The following is a 19156-nucleotide window of genomic DNA, read 5'->3' on the forward strand; positions in this document are numbered from 1 at the left end:
TTCTCTTTATCCTTTCACTCAGTACCTATGGAATGCCTGGAACTTTCATTGGCTGCTGCACTGGGGACCCAGCAGTGGCGGTGTTGGTAGAGGGGGTAGATTTATAATCCAGGTGGGGCGTCACGTTGAGTTAGCAGTCAGTTCAGGACACGTGGCAGGTGGTCCTCTAGACTTGGGGCATTGGGTGGGGGGTGGGGGCAGCAAACGACATTTCTGTTCATGAAATCTTCCCAGATGCTTTGAAACGGAGTCCTCTGAGGCCAGTAGGCATTGATCTGGTAGAATGTTCCAGAAAGCAAATGGGCGGTGAGGAACCTGCCAAGACTGAAGGTTAGAGATGGGAGAGGAGGGCTCTGCTGAAGGAAGTGGGAGAGAAAACGCTGAAAGGGGAGCCGGAAGCCAAATCTCTCTTGAAGGGCTTTTATTACTATTGCTGTTCAGTAGAAAGAGAATGTGAGCCACAAGCTTAATTTCAGCTTTTTCTAGTAATTAAGTTTTAAAAAAATAAGTTTTTAGGAAGTGAAATTAATTTATTTAATATGATTGAATACACCCTATATCGTTATCATTTCAACATGTAATTTGCACCAAAATCTATGAATAAGAGGTTTTCCATGTTTTTCATGCTAAGTCACTGAACCAGATACGTATGTGACATTCTTAGCCTGTCTCAGTTGAGATCAGCTGTATTTCAGGTGCTCAGTGGTCACGTGTAGCCAGTGGCCTAGTTCTATACCGAGCTCATGTGTTCGTGTGTCTGGGAAGCTGCTGATGCCTTTTTTTTTTTAAATAAACAGCCACACATGTGGCATATAGAAGTTCCCGGGCTAGGGGTCAAATGAGAGCTGTACCGGCAGGCCAATGTCATAACCACAGCAATACCAGATCTGAGCCACGTCCGTGACCTACACCACCCCAGATCCTTAACCCTCTGAGGGAAGCCAGGGGTTGAACCTGCATCTTCACAGAGACAACATCAGGTCCTTAACCCACTGAGCCACAACAGGAACTCCTGTTAATGCATTTTAAAGGGGGTGGGATATGGTCTGATTTATGGTTTTAAAAAAGAACTGTCAGAGTTTCTGCTGTCGCTCAGCGGGTTAAGAACCCAACTAGTATCCATGAGGATGTGGGTTTGATCCCAGGCCTCGATCAGTGGGTTAAGGATCCAGCGTTGCCGTGGGCTGTGGTGTAGGTCACAGATGCAGCCTGGATCCCATGTTGCTATGGCTGTGGTGTAGGCTGGCAGCTCAGCTCCGGTTTGACCCCTTGCTGCCAGTATGGCCCTAAAAAGCAAAAAATTAATAACAATATAAATGAGAACTGGGGAGTCACCAAATTGGAATTGGTCGAGAGGAGTCAGGAGAGCTTTGGGGGCTCACAGTATCAGGTTGGAGAGGGTGCTGGCTGGAACTAATGCAGAGCTGAGGGGGTGGCTGGGAGGAACTGGTCATGCACCTAAAAATGGGCACAAATGGTGTTTTCTTGCCACACTGCCACCTCCAAACTCTCTGTGCCATTTGCTTGTTCTCGCATTCCATCAAAGCTTCCCAAACTCTCGGTCCTGGTCTGGTGTGGCAGCTGACCCCTGACAGGCCACATCTCATTCCACGTTCATTTACTCACCTGTCCATTATTTGGTGCCCACACTGCATCCAGCATCACACTTCCTGCGGTGGAGGGCACATGATATGAAGGGACAGATGGCAGGTAATCCATACAATCAGTAGAAGTGCAGGTGCAGGAAGGTTGATGAGAGAACAAATAGTTATACGATGGAGCAAGTTCAATGCAACATTGTTTCATAAATATTTTATGTTCCAATAATGATTCCCAGCAGCTTTCCTGACTCTGGAGTTGCCTTACTAAACCATACATCGGCGGCCCTGAGGGTAATGAGACTCTGAGGATTGTTCCCTATCTGGGTCAGCCAGTTAGCTAATGGCAGAGCTAGAATGCTAACCACATTCTCTGACGTCAAGTTCAGTGCCTTTTGTTTTGACCATGGGTGTTTTTGTTTGTTTTTTGAACTAGAATTTATAGACCTGTCGAATCTTTTGGAGTGCCTTCAGGGCTGACTTGTATCAAGTTTTGTCAGTCTTGGGTTTTATGATTTCACCATTTCTTTCCTGTATTGTTTAGGAGTAGGTTCAACTGCGAAATTCGGTCAACCCACTCACAATGACTTAAATAGATATTGTTTCAGGTAATGCAAATAAAGCCACTGCCGGAGCGCTTACTGTGCGCCAGGCTGTTCCAGTTCTCAGGAACACAGCAGTGAAGGTGGCCCACATTCTACAGCAGACATCAGCGGCCTTTCCTTGTAAAGGGCCAGTGAGTGACTGCTGTCATGGACTTTGCAAGCCATGGGGTCTCTACTGCAGATCATCAGATCTGCCCTTGTGGTGTAAATGAATGGGCATGGGTTTGTCCCAATAAAACTTTATTTATAAAATAGGAAGCCGTCATATGCTCCAGGAAGTAACAGCTCTCTGTAAGTCACTATGATAGGTTTACATGCGCTGTTTCATGTATTGCTGCTCATTCATTCCAGCCCATTACACCTCCTCTTTTTATAGCCATAATTTTTATTGCTTCGAAGGCAGAGCTAAATTCGACAATGCAAAGTGTGTTGTCAACGCAGAACAGGCTGATTACATTCATTCTGCGCTTGAACACCTGTCCATGCTGGGCGTGTGCACGACTGCACCTGCCAGAGGTGCCTGCAGGTCCGAGACCTCCCCACCCACTTGTGCTGCACTGTTCCGATCTGCAGTTATATAGGACGTTGACTGTGCGGATTGCTGCCATCCACGCTGAGGACTGAGTCAGCATAAGAGAGACACACTGCGTATTGTGGGAGGGGCAGGAGGGTGGGGACTTCGAGCAAAGCGAGGCTAGCTGCTCATTCATTCCAGCTCATTCATTCCAGCCCATTACAGTTTTCCAGCCCATTCTCAATTTTTCCAAGAGAGAATTGCCCCAGCCTGGCACCTGTCTGTGATATGAGATGGCCTTATGGAGCCCAGGGGCCCGGCTGGTCTCCCCCTCTGTCTTCCGGTGAGGAAGCTAAAGCTTAAAGAGGTTAAGTCATTTTTTGGAGTTCCCGTCGTGGCACAGTGGTTAACAAATCCGACTAGGAACCATGAGGTTGCAGGTTCGATCCCTGGCCTTGCTCAGTGGGTTAAGGATCCGGCATTGCCGTCAGCTCTGGTGTAGGTCGCAGACGCGGCTCTGATCCCGCGTTGCTGTGGTGTAGGCTGGCAGCTACAGCTCCGATTCAACCCCTAGTCTGGGAACCTGAATATGCCAGGGGAGCAGTCCCAGAAAAGACAAAAAAAAAAAAAAAGAGGTTAAGTCATTTTCATGAAGCGCACACAGCTCAGCAATGGGGGGACGGGGATTCGGGTTCACAGCTGCCTTAAATGCTCTCAGGGACCCTTCTCCTCTAATTCTCTCTGTTTTGCTCTTTGTCAGTTTGAATTCACAACCTGAAAGCTAATTTCATATAATTTAAAAATCAAGTTATGACAAGATTGATCCGTGATCTTAGGTGTCAGTGACCAGAAGAGGGTACACGGAGGGCCTCTGCAGTCCTGGCCGTGTTTTGTTTCCTGATCTCAGAGCTAATTTCCTGGGTGCTGTTTGTCCAAATTCAGCGTGCTATTCAGTAAGGTATCCAGCATGTTGATACCCTGGGCACTTGTAACATGGGAGTGTGTACACACACACACACGCGCGCACGCACATTGTCTTCAATAAAATGTACCCCCCAAAACACAGTGATATAAAATCACACAGGGGCAGAAATAATGAGCAGAAAGCACCCACAGGCTGGCTGAAGGGTCTGCTTTGGGAGAGGCGGGATCGAGTGATAAACCGAGCGAGCCCCACTCAGGTGGGAGAGGGAAACGCGAGCTGGAGTTCAGATCTGCTCTCAGCTAGACTTGCTCCAGAATTTCCCATTGCAGCACAGGGTCTTGGTCTTCTTGGAATCTGACGGTGCTGGCTCCACAGTGGGGGGCCGTGTCATAGCAGTGGGTCAGGCTGCTGACCCCCAATCCCCACCCCCGCTTTGCCTCTTTGCAACAGGGAGCTGGGCAGGCAGCTGGCCTTCCTGAGCCTTACTTTGCTTGCAGGTAAAATGGGGACATGAATGCCCCCTCGTGTTTGAGGGGTTTTTTTGGTGGGGGAACCACACCTGCGGCCTATGGAAAGTTCCCAGGCTAGGGGTCAAATCGGAGCTGCAGCTGCTGGCCTAGGCCACAGCCACAGCAATGGGGGATCTGAGCTGCCTCTGTGACCTACATCACAGCTCACAGCAGTGATGGGTCCTCAACCCACCGAGTAAGGCCAGGGATCGAACCCACAACTTCATGGTTCCTAGTCAGATTCGTCTCCGCTGCACCATGGCGGGACCTCCCCACTCATCTTGATGGACATTTCAGTTTCTCCCCCCTTGCTTGTTGGGAATCATGCTGCAATGAACACAGATGGGTTTCCATTATTATTTTTAATACTCTTGTTGTGATAATTACCTCTGCCAGACGCTGGGCGACTGTTCACTTAGCTGACAAACCAACAGGAAGCATGGTTGGTCTCCAAATGCCCAGACATGAGCTGTCACAACTGGTTTTGCCCATCGGTTGTTCAAACCAGTTGTTCCCCCAAGGTCCCTGGCATGCAAGCCAGTGGACCTTTGTCCCCAGGTAGTAAGTTCAGGCAGACAGCTTTGCAGCTCAGCTCTCCACCCCCTTCTCTCCATTTCTATCATGTCAATAGGCCACATCAGAGCATTCTTCATAGGAAGGGTTTGAAAAATCTTTCTAGGTCTAAGATGTGTTTCTCAAGATTGGAAATAAACTAGTGATAATTAGTAAGCACTTGTGTTCTACCCTCAATTAGACGTGTCCCATGGCTTGTCACTTAATAGAGTTGATTGCTGTATTTATATGTAAGCCGGGCCTGTGTTGTCCTTGAGTCCAGGCTGCTGTCCCTGTGGGACGGCCCCACAGGAGCGAGAAGTCTCTTAATCAGCTCCCCTCCCCACCCCTGATTGGGCTTCTTGTGGCAGAGATGCTATGGATCCTAGGAATCCAGACTCTGTACTTAATAGCTAGAGGCGGAAGGCTAGCAAAAGCCTAGAGAGGTGTCAGGTTGCCGTGGCTGTGAACTTGGAGCTCGCTGTCCTTGAGCTTCTGCTGGGTGCCGTGGACTCGGCTATAAATGTCAACGCACCTCGTTTGTTCTTCACATTGGAGGTCGGCAAAAAAGAGCCAGACAGTAAATTTGTTAGGCTTTGCAAGCCGTGCTGTTTCTATGGCAACCACTCAGCTCTGCCCCTGCAGCGCACAGCAGCCATGGACAAAGTAAAATGAGAGTGGTCAGGTTCCAATAAAACTTTATCGGCATGGGTATTTGAATTTTATAGAGTTTTCCCATGTCATGAAATACATGGCTACTTTCGATTTTTTAATTTTTTTCCCCTAATACTTAAAAATGTGAAAGCCAGTCTTTGCTCTTGGGCTGTAGCAAAACAGGCTATAGGCTAGATTTGGCCCATGGGCCTTGGTTTACCAATCGCTGCTTTATAACTGTCCCCGAGGTAGGTATTTTATCATCCACGTGTTATAGTGAGCGGGTGGCATATGAAGTGGATGGTCGGGTTTCTGACCCGGAGTCACACGCAGACCTGACTCAGGGAGTCTGAGTTCTTGCTGCTTCACTTGCTGCCCTAGCTCACTTCACCCGCATCAAAGAGCCATACACACCCAGCCAGCAGAGATAGGGGTCTGTGTATGATTTATCTGTCTCATGGGCCTGTCGAGAATGGGAGCAGCTCGGTATTACAGCCTGTAAATCTCTGTTTAAATATTTGCTTTGTCACTTAGCAGTTGGGTGGATTCTGGACTTCTTTGATTTTGTACTTTATCTGAAAAAAAAAATGGAATTAATAAATGTTTTACAAAGTTTTCATGGGGATTCATTCAGGTTCTTTACAATAATGAGCCCAGCCGGCTGCCTGGCATAACCATCATTCAGGTACCTGTTGTATTTTATTCTTGCATTCGAGCTCAGAAACCAGTGAAGCTGGCCTACCAATCTTTATAAAAGCGCCAGTGCTCAGTGACCTGTGAAACGATCCTGGGTTTTGTATAAATACATGCTGATCAAGCCTGGGAAGAAAATTGGCATCTCTTCACTCACTTGATAATCTTCTTGACGCCCGAAATAGAAGTTTTGCCACTGTAGGCGTTGGAGCTTGGGCAGCCTTAACGAAATACATAGGCAGGGTGGTGTGAACAAGGGACATGTAATTTGCTCAGTGTTGAAGTCCAAGGTCATGGTGTCAGTGTGATCGAATTCTGGTGAGGATGCCCTTGGCCTATAGACAGCCACCTTCTCACTGTCCTCAGACAGCAGCAAGTGAGATCTTGTCCTCTTGTAAGGCCACCGTCCTGCTAGATCACGGCCCACCCATATGACCTCGCTGAACCTCAGTTACCCTCTAAAGATCCTCTCTGTAGATAGAATCACATTAGAGGTTAAGCTTCGACGTGGGGATGTAAGGGACACAATTTAGCCCCAGCAGTGAGCCTGCTTTCTAGGGGCTTGAGGTCACAGAAACCACAGCTCCTTGGGATGACAGATGTCCCTTTCCAGTGGTTTCCCAGTCCCCTCTGGGGTCAGACAGGCTTAGCTGTAGCCTCCCGACCTTGCTTCTCCCTGGGGACCTGTGAGCACCTGAGACCCAGAGGGGCTCTTTATGGACCAGGCCAGGCGTGAAGGATGCACAGTTTTGCAGACCTGAGAACAGATGAACGTTCGGGAAGCCAGCAGAGGTGGGGAGTGGAGCAGCCCCATGGTTGCATCTGACAGTGGCTGTGTTGACAGCAGGGCACTGAGGAAGCAAAGCTTTCTTCCAACTCCGAGTCAAGGGGAAGGGCAAATCAGTCACTGGGAAAATGCAGCTATGGAAATGTTCCATTTCTTAAGCTGGAGGGAAGGTATATGGGATTTTGGTTGTTATTTTGTTAATTCATAAGCTTCATCTTCTAGAGCAGTTTTAAGTTTACAAAAAAACTAAGCAGAAGGTGAAGTGAGGTCTCTATGCTTGATCCCCATGTATACAGGGTCCCCTGTTATTACCATTGGACATTAGTGAGATGCACACATTACAATTGATGAGGCACTATCATTACATCCTTATTCACAGTCCCAAGTTCACATGAGGGTTCATTCTTTGTGTTGTACAGTCAATAGATTTTGCCAAATGTATACTGACATAGATCCATCATTACAGTATCATAGAGAAGCATTGCACTGGCCTGAAAATCCCCTCTACTCCATATGTTGAGCCCTCTCCCCTTTCAGAGCCCCTGGGAGCCAGTGATCTTTTCCTTCAGTGTTTTTGTGTTTTCTGTGTTTTTGTTGCTTCCCCATCTGGGGCCTTGCTGACTGAAAAGAGACTGCCCTTCTCAGTGCTATCAGATTCTTAGAGATAGCAGATGTTTCCTCCACAGGCTTACATCCCATATGCAAATGAAACAATCCAGAGCCCATGTTCTGAACCACCTCCTCTGTTTGGCTCTTAGGCTGCAGGAGACAAGATTTCTCTGCCTTAATCATGCCAGGGCCCCAGGTATCGTCCACCTAGAGACAGTGCTACACTGCAGAGCCCACTAAGGTAACTCAAGCTAGCCAGTCCTTAGCAGCTTACCGTGGCTTACCTTGTCTTTCCCCATGGAAATCACAGTAAAGTCTCCTGTTCATGCTTCCTCCTCACCCTTTCTGCCTTCTGACCGACCTGGTGCTTCCCCATGTGGCCCGGCATGGTGTGACAGGTCTCCTCCTCTTGGAAATCGTGATAATAAACTATCTTTTCAAAGGCAGTTATCTCCAAACCTATTGGCCCCACCATATCTGAATAATGAAGCCTGTATCTTAAACAATTGGGTTCAAAATATACATGAAATAGGTTTCTAAAATAGATAGTCTTTTGCTCAGTTGATTAAGGATCCAGCATTGCTGTGAGCTGTGGTGTAGGTTGTCCAAACCCAAGATCCCTCATAAAAATAGCTACTTAGCAAAAATCAAAAACCTGCAGACACAGACTACATTTATGGTAAAACTAAGTATCAGCGTGTAAGCCCTGGATCCCAAAGTACAAGTAATTGGAGATAAAACATTAGCCAAATACAAGGACTTTCAGCTATTGGGGTCTGTACAGGAGGAAACAGGGGGAAGCAGCAGGGCATCTGCTAGACCAGGGAAGAGAACCCTCAAAGAGCCATTGGAAATCACAGGGGGACAGTTTGAGAAGAACAATGGAAACTGGAGGCCTGACGGGGCTGGAACAGTCCAACTCCAGTGAGCAGTAACTGACCTGCCAAGACAGGTTCCATTTAAGAGAAACTATGGAGAATGGGACTGAAATTGAGCCAGGCAAGGACAGTGAAGAAGGGATAGTAGAGAAGGAGTGGGAAATAGAGCCAGGAAATCTCAGAAAGCAAGCCTCCATGTTTTTTTTTTTTAACACTGCCCCAAAATAGGAAGCTCTGTGAGGTTAGATGAGCTAGTATGAACCATACCTTCTCAGAAGGGTAGGAAACAATTTTCACATAAAAATGAATAGCAGAGAGACAGGATTAAGATGGCAGAATAGAAAGACTGGAGCTCAACTTCTCACCTAAAAACAACAAAATTCACAACTAAAGGCTGAGCAATCTCCACCCAAATGGACCGGAAACTTTAAAAAAGATACCCTATTCCAGAAGAAAAAGAGGAGGCCACATCAAGAGGTAGGAGGGGTGACTTCACGATATAAACAACCCCATACCTCCCAGGTGGGAAGCTCCACAGACTGAAAACTAACTGGTTCACAGAGACTCACCTACAGGAGTGAGAGTTCTGAGCCACACATCAAACCCTCACATGTGGGGATCTGGCACTGGGAGAAAGAGCCCCTGGAGCATCTGGCATTGAAGGCCAGTGGGGCTTGTGTGCAGCAGCTCCATGGGACTGGGGGAAAAGGAGACCCCATTCTTAAAAGGTGCACACAGACTTTCACTTGCACTGGGTCCCAGGGCAGAGCGAGGTCTCCATCAAATCTGGGTCAGACCTGACTGCAGTTCTTGGAGGACATCCTGGGAAAAAGGGTGAATGTAGCTTGTTGTGAGGGAGGGACATTGAAGGCAAAGCTCTCAGAAAAATTCAGCAGCTGCCTTTCTCTGGATGTGGCTATTTTGGGAAAATCAGGCCCCACCCATCAGTCAGTCAGTCAGCACTGAGAAGCCCCAGGGCAAACAACCATCCAGGTGGGATCACAGCCCCACCCCTCAGTAAACAGGCTACCTAAAGACCCCTCAGGCACACAGCCACCTCTAATCCCATCCAGAGACTAAGCCCCACCCACCAGAGGGATTAGAATCAGCCCCACCTACCAGTGGGCAGGCATCAGTCCCTCCCATCAGGAAGCCTACAGCAAGCCCCCATAGCAACTTCAGCCACAAGGGGGGCAGACACCAGAAGTAAGAGAGGCTACAACTCTATTATCCATAAAAAGGTCACCACACCAAAAACCTATCAAAATGAAAAGACAGAGAACTATAACTCAGATGAGGGAGAAAGGAAAAACACCAGAAAATCAGCTAAGCAATGAGATTCTTAGCCTCCAGGAAAAAGACTTTAGATTGTTTATGCTGAAGATGATACAAGACATTGGAAATAAACTGGAGGCAAAGATGGATAACTTACAGGAAACACTGAGCAAAGAGATACAAAACTTAAATAAGAGATGCAAAATATAATAAATAGAAAATCCACTAGAGGCAGCTAACAGCAGAATACAGGAGGCTGAAGATGATACAAGACATTGGAAATAAACTGGAGGCAAAGATGGATAACTTACAGGAAACACTGAGCAAAGAGATACAAAACTTAAATAAGAGATGCAAAATATAATAAATAGAAAATCCACTAGAGGCAGCTAACAGCAGAATACAGGAGGCAGAAGAACAAATAAGTGAGGTGGAGGACAGATTAGTGGAAATTACGGATGCAGAACAGAAAAGAGAAAAAAGATTGAAAAAAAAATGAAGAGAGTCTCAGGGAACTCTGGGACAATGTGAAGCGTACCAACATCCGTATTATAGGGGTACCAGAAGGAGAAGAGAGAGAGAAGGGGACAGAAAAAATATTCCAAGAGATAATAGCTGAAAACTTCCCTAACATGGGAAAGGAACCACTCACTCAAATCCAGGAAGCACAATGAGTACCATATAAAATAAACCCAAGGATGAATACCCCGAGACACACATTTAATCAAACTGACCAAAATTAAAGAGAAAATCTTGAAAGCAGCTAGGGAAAAGAAACAAACATACAAGGGAACCCCGATAAGGTCATCAGCAGATTTTTCAGCAGAAACTCTGCAGGCCAGAAGGGAGTGGCATGACATACTTAGCCTGATGAAAGGAAAAAACCTCCAACCAAGATTAATCTACCCAGCAAGGCTCTCATTTAGATTTGAAGGAGAAATCAAAACCTTCACAGATAAGCAAAAGCTGAGAGAATTCAGCAACACTAAACCAGCCTTACAACAAATACTAAAGGAACTTCTCTAGGCAGAAAAGAAAAGACAGCAACAGGAAACAAAAATTCCACAACTGATAAGGCTCACCAGTAAAGGTATCTATACAGTAAAGATACGAAATCATCCATGCACAATTATACCACCAAAATCAGAAATCATGAGAAGAGGTGGGTACAAATGTAGGACACTGGAGATGAATTTGCAATTAAGAGACCAACAACTTAAAACAATCTCATATACATATAGACTCTTACATCAAAACTTCAGAATAACTGCAAACCCAAAATCTACAACTGATACACAAACAAGGAATCTCTGGAGAAGAAATATATCTCATAGTAAATAAGTGCATAATCCACCATGAAGGGGGTCATTTGACATCATTCTTGGAATGCTGAAGTCTTCATACATCTGATTCTGATTTCCTCTCCGTCAAAGAACTTATGATAATTATAATTAAATAATGCCACTGTACAATTAAATAATACAGTTCTACAATTGTATTATTAATAACCATTTCTCTCCAAGGTACAATGTAAGGTCTATAATGTCTTGTTTATCACGTCACCTAGAATGGTGAAATTCCTATATTGAAGAATCAATGAGATGGAACAAATTGTGAGGACATATTTATATAGTTACACTGTTTTTTAACCAACTTATGCATTTTATATTTTACTTATTTTCAGAGGGTGTATTATTTTATTCTTACCAGTTAAGTTATTCTTTTTATTATGCTATATAAAATATTTAATGGTATATAAGGCTTTCTTCTTTATAAATTTTAGTTGCATAATATAACAATTTTAATATGCTAATTTTTAAGGAAGAATTGAAATGTAATAAATAATACTAAAGAGTAAGGATGAAGGCCATAAAAATGGGATAAAGTATAGAATAAATTTCCTATTTGTCTCAGCATATTTTCCATTCCACTTCTCCAGAGGGAGTCATTTAATCTGTTTCTTAAGATCCATGATATAATAATCTGTGTGAATGTAATTGTGTTTAAATGTATGTATTTTATTCTGTAAAAAAAATAAAATTTCAAAAAAAAATGAGTAGCAGAAAGGTATCATAGTCATAATGATATATTTAAAAAACAAAGCAAAACAAAACCTTGTATGTTCCCAGAATACCATGACCTTGCCAAAGGGACCAAATGGACCCAGCTGCCAAATTGCACTAAATACAGAGAATAGAGGAACATGTTGAATGGCACCAAGAGTATGCAACCTGCTAAATCCAGATTCTGGGAAATTCTACAGATCAACAGATAAACTATAAGGAAAAGAGAGGGATGCAGGAAGAGGCTATACTTGAAAAGATACTTGAAGGATATAACATTTTTGAAAATAGGATTGTGCAGTAGTGTATAAAGATGCCCTATTTGGTGAAATAGAACATCAAATGTACATGGTTACTCTAAATATCATGAGAGTGGTTACTGTTGGAAGGAGGGGATTGGTTTTGGGATGAGATGGCTAACAGAGTTGTTTCTTGGTTGATGGATACAAGGGTGTTTGCCATTTAATAATTCACTAATTAATACATATAATTTCAGTAGTTTTAAGCATCTCTGTTATTTTAAATTACAGCTTTAAAAAAGAGAAAAAAGAAAGTTAAAACAGAAGAAGCAAACTATAGATTAAAGGGGGGAAATTCAATTAAGTAGCCAGAAAACCCAAGTGAAATCCTTTGAACTGAATTTTTCAGAACTAATGCAAATTAAGCAAATGATTTAAAATTAGTTAAAAAAAAGACCCCGTAGTTGATGTATTACAAGTACCATGCCTGAGGTCTATCACTGAGCCCTTCTTAAAAAGTAGAGGTTCCCAAAGGTTAAAATTTCCCTCCAGGCAAAGGCGCCCTGAAGCCCCAAGCATCATATTATGATATTAGGTCTTGGTTTTGTTCCAAAATTTTCCTTTGCATGTATATGGGATATCAAATACTGCCTAATGAATTTAATGAACTAATGCAGAAGGATGGTCTTCTTTATACATTTCATTTCCTACTTTGGTTTATAGATCTGTGTTTAATACCTTTTTATTTAAAACTTTCCTTATAAATAAAGCCATATCCATAATTTTTCAGTTCAGATTTTATTCATGCATTCCTTCAGTGGTCAATGTTGTTGGTTTTTTAAAGGGAGGAGGGGTGTAGGGGACCAGGCTAGATTAAGAGAGACTTAAAAGAAATTATCAGCTATGAAACATGAGCCTGAATTGGAGATTAGTTTCAAGAGATCACAGTAAGGACATTCTTTATTCACAAGAAAGAATCTGAATATAGTCTATTTGGTGAGAAAAAAAAATTACAAAATGGAAAGGTAGAAATCATTGACTGAAAAACAAAAAGCAGATAATAAACAGTGGGATCTTATTTGGGTTTTTAAAAAATGTATGTATGTTTATACCCACACACACCACTCATAGAAAAAGGTGGCAATCTTACACACGAAGGAGTCGGTCTTAACGCAGAGTCCCCAGGCCAGCAAGCAGCATCCATCATCTGAGCCATTCAGACTCCCAGGTCTTCACCCAGCTGAGGAAGTCTGGGAGCTGGGCCCCCGCCCCATGGTATGTGTTTTAACAAGCTCTTAGGGTGATTGTGATCCAAGCTCAAGTGAGAAGAATTAGATTAAACGTTAACCATGATCTCTTGATGGTGAGTTACAGCTTTTAAAATTTTGCTCATTTGAGTTAGCAATTATCTAGCTATCATATAGAATCCATCTGGATTCCATACCAATACCTTGTTTTTAAATTAAGAGGTTTTTAGTAGCATTCCATACATTTTGATTTATTGTGTTTTCATTTTAGGTTAGCGTACTTTCTAATTTCCCTTGGGTTTCTCCTTTGACTCATGTGTTATTTGGAAGCATGTTATTGTGTTTCCAAATATATAGGGATTTTCCACAGTTCTTTCTGTTAATTGAGTTTTATTAAATCTGTTATTTTTTTTCAAATTATAGTTGATTTCCAATGTTGTACCAATTTTCTGTTATTGAGTTTTAATTCCATGGTGATTGGAGAATGTAGTTTGTATGACACGAAGACTTTTAAATAATGTACTGATATTTCTTTAATGGCCCAGAATTGGTTTATTTTCATAAATGTTTTATGTGTACTTGAAAAGAATATGCATTCTGGTGGGTAGGATGGAGTATTCAGTCTGCCAATTAGATCATATTGGTTGATAGTGCTATTCAGATGTCTCTAGTCTCAGTGAATTTCAGCTTACATGTTCTGTTAGTTACCGAGTGAGAGGTATTAAAATCTCCAGCTCTAACTGTGGATTTGTCTGTTTTTTCTTGCAGTTTGATCAGTTCTTGATTCATGCATTTTGAAATTTTGTTAAGTATATGAATACTTAAGGTTTTTTATATCCTCTTAATCGACTCCTTTTTCATTAAGAAATTACCTTCTTTAATCCCTGTTGATAGTCTTTACTCTGATAATCTTTACTTTGGTACTAACGTAACCAGTTTTTAAAAATTGTTGGCTTGATATGCCTTTTTTCATCTTTTTGTTTTAACCTATTGTGTTTTTATATTTGCAGTGTGTTTTTTTGTAGTCAGCAGAGTTAGGTATTGCCTTTATATCAAATCTTTCAATCTTTGCTTTTTCACTGGGGATGTTTGGACCATTTACATTTACTGTGATTGTTGATGTCGTTAGAATTAGTCTTCTTGCTATTTGTTTTCTATTTGTCTTTTCCACCTTTGTTCCTTTTTCCTATCTGCCTTTTTTTTTTTAATATGATGATTTTTACTTTTTCATTATAGCTGATCTACAGTGTTCTGTCAATTTTCTGCTGTACAGCATGGTGACCCAGTTACACATACATGTATAGATTCTTTTTTCTCACATTGTCATGCTCCATCATAAGTGATTAGACATAGTTTGCAGTGCTATACAGCAGGCCTGTCTGCCTTTTGATTAATTAAATATTTTGATGATTCCATTTTACTTTCGTTGTTGGCTTATTAGCTATATATAGGCCTTTGATTTGTAACTTGAATGGTTGTTTATGGGACTTGTTTATTTGTTTCTTCTTTTTATGGCCTCACCTGCATCATATGGAAGTTACCAGTCCAGGGGTTGAATCAGAGCTGCAGCTGAGGCCTACGCTACAGCGATGACAACACCAGATCCGAGTCATATCTGTGACCTATGCCACAGCTTGTGGCAACACCAGATACTTAACCCACCGAGCTAGATGAAGGATAGAACCTGTTTTGTCACAGAGACAACATTGGGTCCTTAACCCACTGAGCCACAGCGGGAATTCCTGCCTTGGGGTTTATAGTGTCCATCTTGAACTTTTCACAACCTGCCTTCTAGTGCTATCTTTCCACCTCACATACAGTATAAAAATTTACAGTATTATACTCACACATTCTACCTTTTCATTGTTGTTATAGCTTTTTAGATAAGTTATGAACCCTGCATTACATTAATGTTATTTTTTGTTTACCAGTCAGTTTTTTGGTAATTGAAGTACTGTTGATTACCAGCCAACTTGTATGGAGTTTTATTATCTTGCATAGAGATTTAAATAATTAAAGAACTCTTAAAACCTGTATTAACCATACAGTTGACATTTTGGTGTCCTCATTTCTTTGTGTAGACACAGATTTCCATCTGATATCACTTTCCTCCTGCTCAGAGAGGCCTTCCTTTAACATTTCTTATGTGGCTTGCTGCTGACTCTGTGAGCTTTCATGTTTGGAAAAGTCTTTATTTTGCCTTCATTTTTGAAATATTTTTTGTTGTTGTTGTTGGGTGTAAAATTTTAAGCTGTTCTGAGCATGTTAAAAACTTGTACCATTGCTTCTCACTTGCACTGTTTCTGACAAGAAATCTGTCATCTTTATCTTTGTTCCTTTGTATAAAAATATCTCTCTTCTCTGGCTGATTTTTAAGATTTTCACTTTATCACTATTTTTGAACAATTTAATTATGATGTGCTTCATGTTTTTCATGTTTGGGGTTTTCTGAGGTTCTCAGATCTATGGATTTATAGTTTTCACCAAATTCGGAAAAATTAGAGCCATATTTTTTCTAACACTTTTTTCCTTTTCTTTTCCCTCTTTTGCCATCTCCTCTCCTTTGGGACTCAAATTCCATGCATATTCTGCTGCCTGAAATTATTCTTTAGTTCTCTTATTCTCTGTTAGTTTTTTTGGTAATCTTTCTGTCCATGTTTCATTTTGAATCGTTTCTACTGCAAGGTCTCCAAGTTCATTAGTATTTCTTCTGTACTGTCTAATCTGCTATTAATCTCATCTGATGTGTGGGGATTTATTTGTTTGGTTTTTTTTTTTTTTAAATCTCACACTGTGTGGTTTTCATCTCTGGATGTTGAGTTTGGGTCTTTTAATAATCTTCCAATCTTTGACCTTAAAGAATACAGCTATTGTAATTGCCTTCATATTCTATTTTACTAATACCTGTGTCAGGTCAAATTTGATTTTTTGTTTGTTTTTGTTTGATCTAATTATGAGTCATATTTTCCTGTTTCTTTGTATGACTGGTGTTTTTGTTTGTCTGTTTGTTTTTTAATTGAATGTCAGCTATTGTGAATTTTACCTTGTGGAGTGCTGGGTAGTTTTGTATTCCTATAAATGTTATTGAACTTGGCCAGGTGCGTTTAAGTTATTTGGAAACAATTTAGTCCTTTCAGATCTGACTTTTAAGACTTGTTAGGAAGGACTGGTGTAGTGTACAGTCTAGGGTGAATTATTCTCTACTCCTAAGGCATAACCCTTCAGTATTCTACACTGCTCATGAGTCATGAGATCTTCCAGTCTCGCTAGAGATAATAGGTAATATTCCTGTCCCTGTGTGAGCACCAGGCGTGTTACCTCTAATCGTCCCATGTTTTTTCTTTTTTTTTAAATTTTTTGACCTATCTTGGATACTTGTCTCACAAACATACATTGATCAGGACTCTACTGCTTACTCAAAGGTAATCTTCTGTATTCTCCTAAATGCTTTCTGTTCTCCTGTGAACTCTCTCTACCTTAACCCCTACACCCTCCACGCCTCTTCAACTCAGGTTATGCTTGTGTTTTTCCTTCCTGCACCGGAGCCGGAAGATTTGCTCAAGGCAGAGGTTGGTGCAATTGTAGGGATTGTGATTTTTTTTGTTTCTTGTCTCTCAGGGATAACTGTTTCTCTTGGTGTCCCAAATCTTCAAATCTGTCACGTTATATTTCTTTTCTTTTTTGGGTTTGTTTCATGTAGGAAGATAAATCTAGTTCCTGTTACTCTTTTTTGACTAGAATCAGAAATCTCTAAGAATTAATAGATTTTTTAAAAGAAAGCCATACTTAATATACCTTAAAGCCATGTGTAAAGTTAATAGCATAATTTAGATAAGTATGCAAAATTACATTCAAATGAACTATTTTAAACAAGGATTTGAAGTAATTTCTTGTAGGATCCAGTCTGCAGAAAGACTCATTTTGTTGTAGTGAGTTCTAGACACAGTAATTTTCTGTGTCAGATTTTATCTGGTTCCTATATATGTTATAGTTGATGAGGAAATACGCAGTTTTGACATTTAAATAAGAAGAGAGATGAACTTTTGTTGATTCTTTTTAGAGGAGCAGCATATTACATTGCAGAAGAAGCACAGGTGTGGAGTTAGATGGAGTTGAACAACTCCCTAGCTGTTTGACCTTGGGTAACCTAAATTAGCTCTCTGAGCTTGGCTTGCTTCATGTATAAAACAACCACATTGTTGTGAATATTAAATGAGAGTGTATGAAACACCCATCCAATGCCTGGCACATATAGGTGCCCCAGAAATCATCTCTTCTCTGTAACCCCGTCTGCTGTCACATAAGCAACTCTCTTTTAATAAGACCCTTTGCAAGATATGTCAAATATTTCAGTTGCTTACAAAATTCGCCCGAAAGAAACATCACTCACCAAAATAACAGGGAAAAAGACGTTTAGGGAAAGAACATAACAGTTTTGGGGACAGTGTTTCATCTTGCTTTGTCTTTGATACCTAGGCATGAAAGCCCTTCCTTCTCACCTAAGAGTATTTAAGTGCAGAGAACACATTGCTAAAGGAGAAAGTAACATTAATACGGGATTAAAGGAAAATAGGGAGGCTGACTGAAATGTAGGCAAGCAGAGGAAGATGGGCTGGAAAGCTGTGTTGAAACCAAATTATAGAAGATAGAGGTTATGGATGGAATTGTATCCCCGGCCAGAATGTGTATTTTGAAGCTTTGATGCCCAGCACCTCAGAATGTGACTGAACTTGAAGAGAATTTCGCTATGAAATCTTTTTTTTTTTTTTTTTTTCATGGCCCCATACGTAGCATATGGAAGTTCCCGAGCCAGGGATTGAATCCGATGCCACAGCTGAGGCAATGCTAGATCCTTTAACCCCACTGTGCCAGGCTGGGGATCAAACCCACCTCTCCTCAGCAACTCTAGGGGTTGAATTGGAGCTGCAGCTGCAGGCCTGGGCCATAGCCACACCAGATTTGAGCCATATCTTTGACTTACACCGCAGCTTGTGGCAATGCTGAATTCTTAACCCACTGAGTAGGTCAGGGATCAAACCCACATTCTCACAGATACTATGTCAGGTTCTTAATCTACTGAGCTTCTTAACCCACTGACCTTCTGCTTTTTTCATGACGAGAATTCTGGATGATCATTTAAGGCAGTCTGGACAGTGGAGAAAGGCAGAAGAAAAGAATAAATCACCACCATCCCACCTCCTAAACACATCTTCTCACATTCTCAAATATTCATCAAGAAAATAACTTTTAATGCCTACGTGGCAGTGTGGCATAGAGACATATGACTGTTTTACCAATTGTTTACTTTTAATTTAGGTTTTTGTAAAGATTTTCACTGTCGTAGAAATGCTTCAATTAGCCCTAAGGTGATTGCTTAAATCTTCCTGTGCATAAATGCATAATTGACCGACGTCAAGTGACTGGATGAAAGAGTGTGTATATATGAATATTTTTGAGGCTTTGGATAATTACTCCGTAATTAGTCTTCAGAAACATTGCACCAATTCTACATCTATTGAAAGATGCTACCTGTTTCTCTGCACCCTTGCCAACTTCAGGCTTATAAAATACAAACATGCACTACATACAGGCATATTTAATGGGTAGAAATGGATTAAACTTGCATTTGTAGTGCAAATTACTCCTGAACTTGAACATGTCCTTGTTAGCCACTGGCATTTTTTTTTTCTTTATCAATTACCTGCTCTTCTTTGCATAGTTTTCTTTAGGAGTGTTTCCCTTTTTCATATTTACTTATAATATTCTCTTTACATTAAACCCATTTGCTTGTTTTTTTTTCCCATTAACGTGCTTTTTTCATATATGCAAATGGGAGCTTCAGTAGAACCCTTTCAAATGATCACAAGTTCAAGGGTTACCTTACACTTTATGAATTAGGGAAACTGGTTTCTCTCCCCCTCTCCTTTTTTTTTTTTTTTTTTTTTTAATTTTGCCACTCACACTGCATGCTAACGAGAATGTGTTGAAGAGTCTGGACTTTGAAGCTG

General features: G+C 41.6%; 1 protein-coding gene across 16 annotated transcripts in view; it reads left to right on the forward strand.

Annotated features, from left to right (window-relative positions):
• FARP1 (FERM, ARH/RhoGEF and pleckstrin domain protein 1) overlaps positions 1-19156 on the forward strand; it is a 309200-nt gene that overhangs the window by 198542 nt on the left and 91502 nt on the right. The window lies entirely within an intron of this gene.

Source organism: Sus scrofa, chromosome 11 (genome assembly GCF_054392235.1).
Source record: "Sus scrofa isolate SSC_HxYL_T2T_F1_AM1 chromosome 11, Sscrofa_HxYL_maternal_Yorkshire_Landrace_v2.0, whole genome shotgun sequence".
Taxonomy (NCBI): domain Eukaryota; kingdom Metazoa; phylum Chordata; class Mammalia; order Artiodactyla; family Suidae; genus Sus; species Sus scrofa.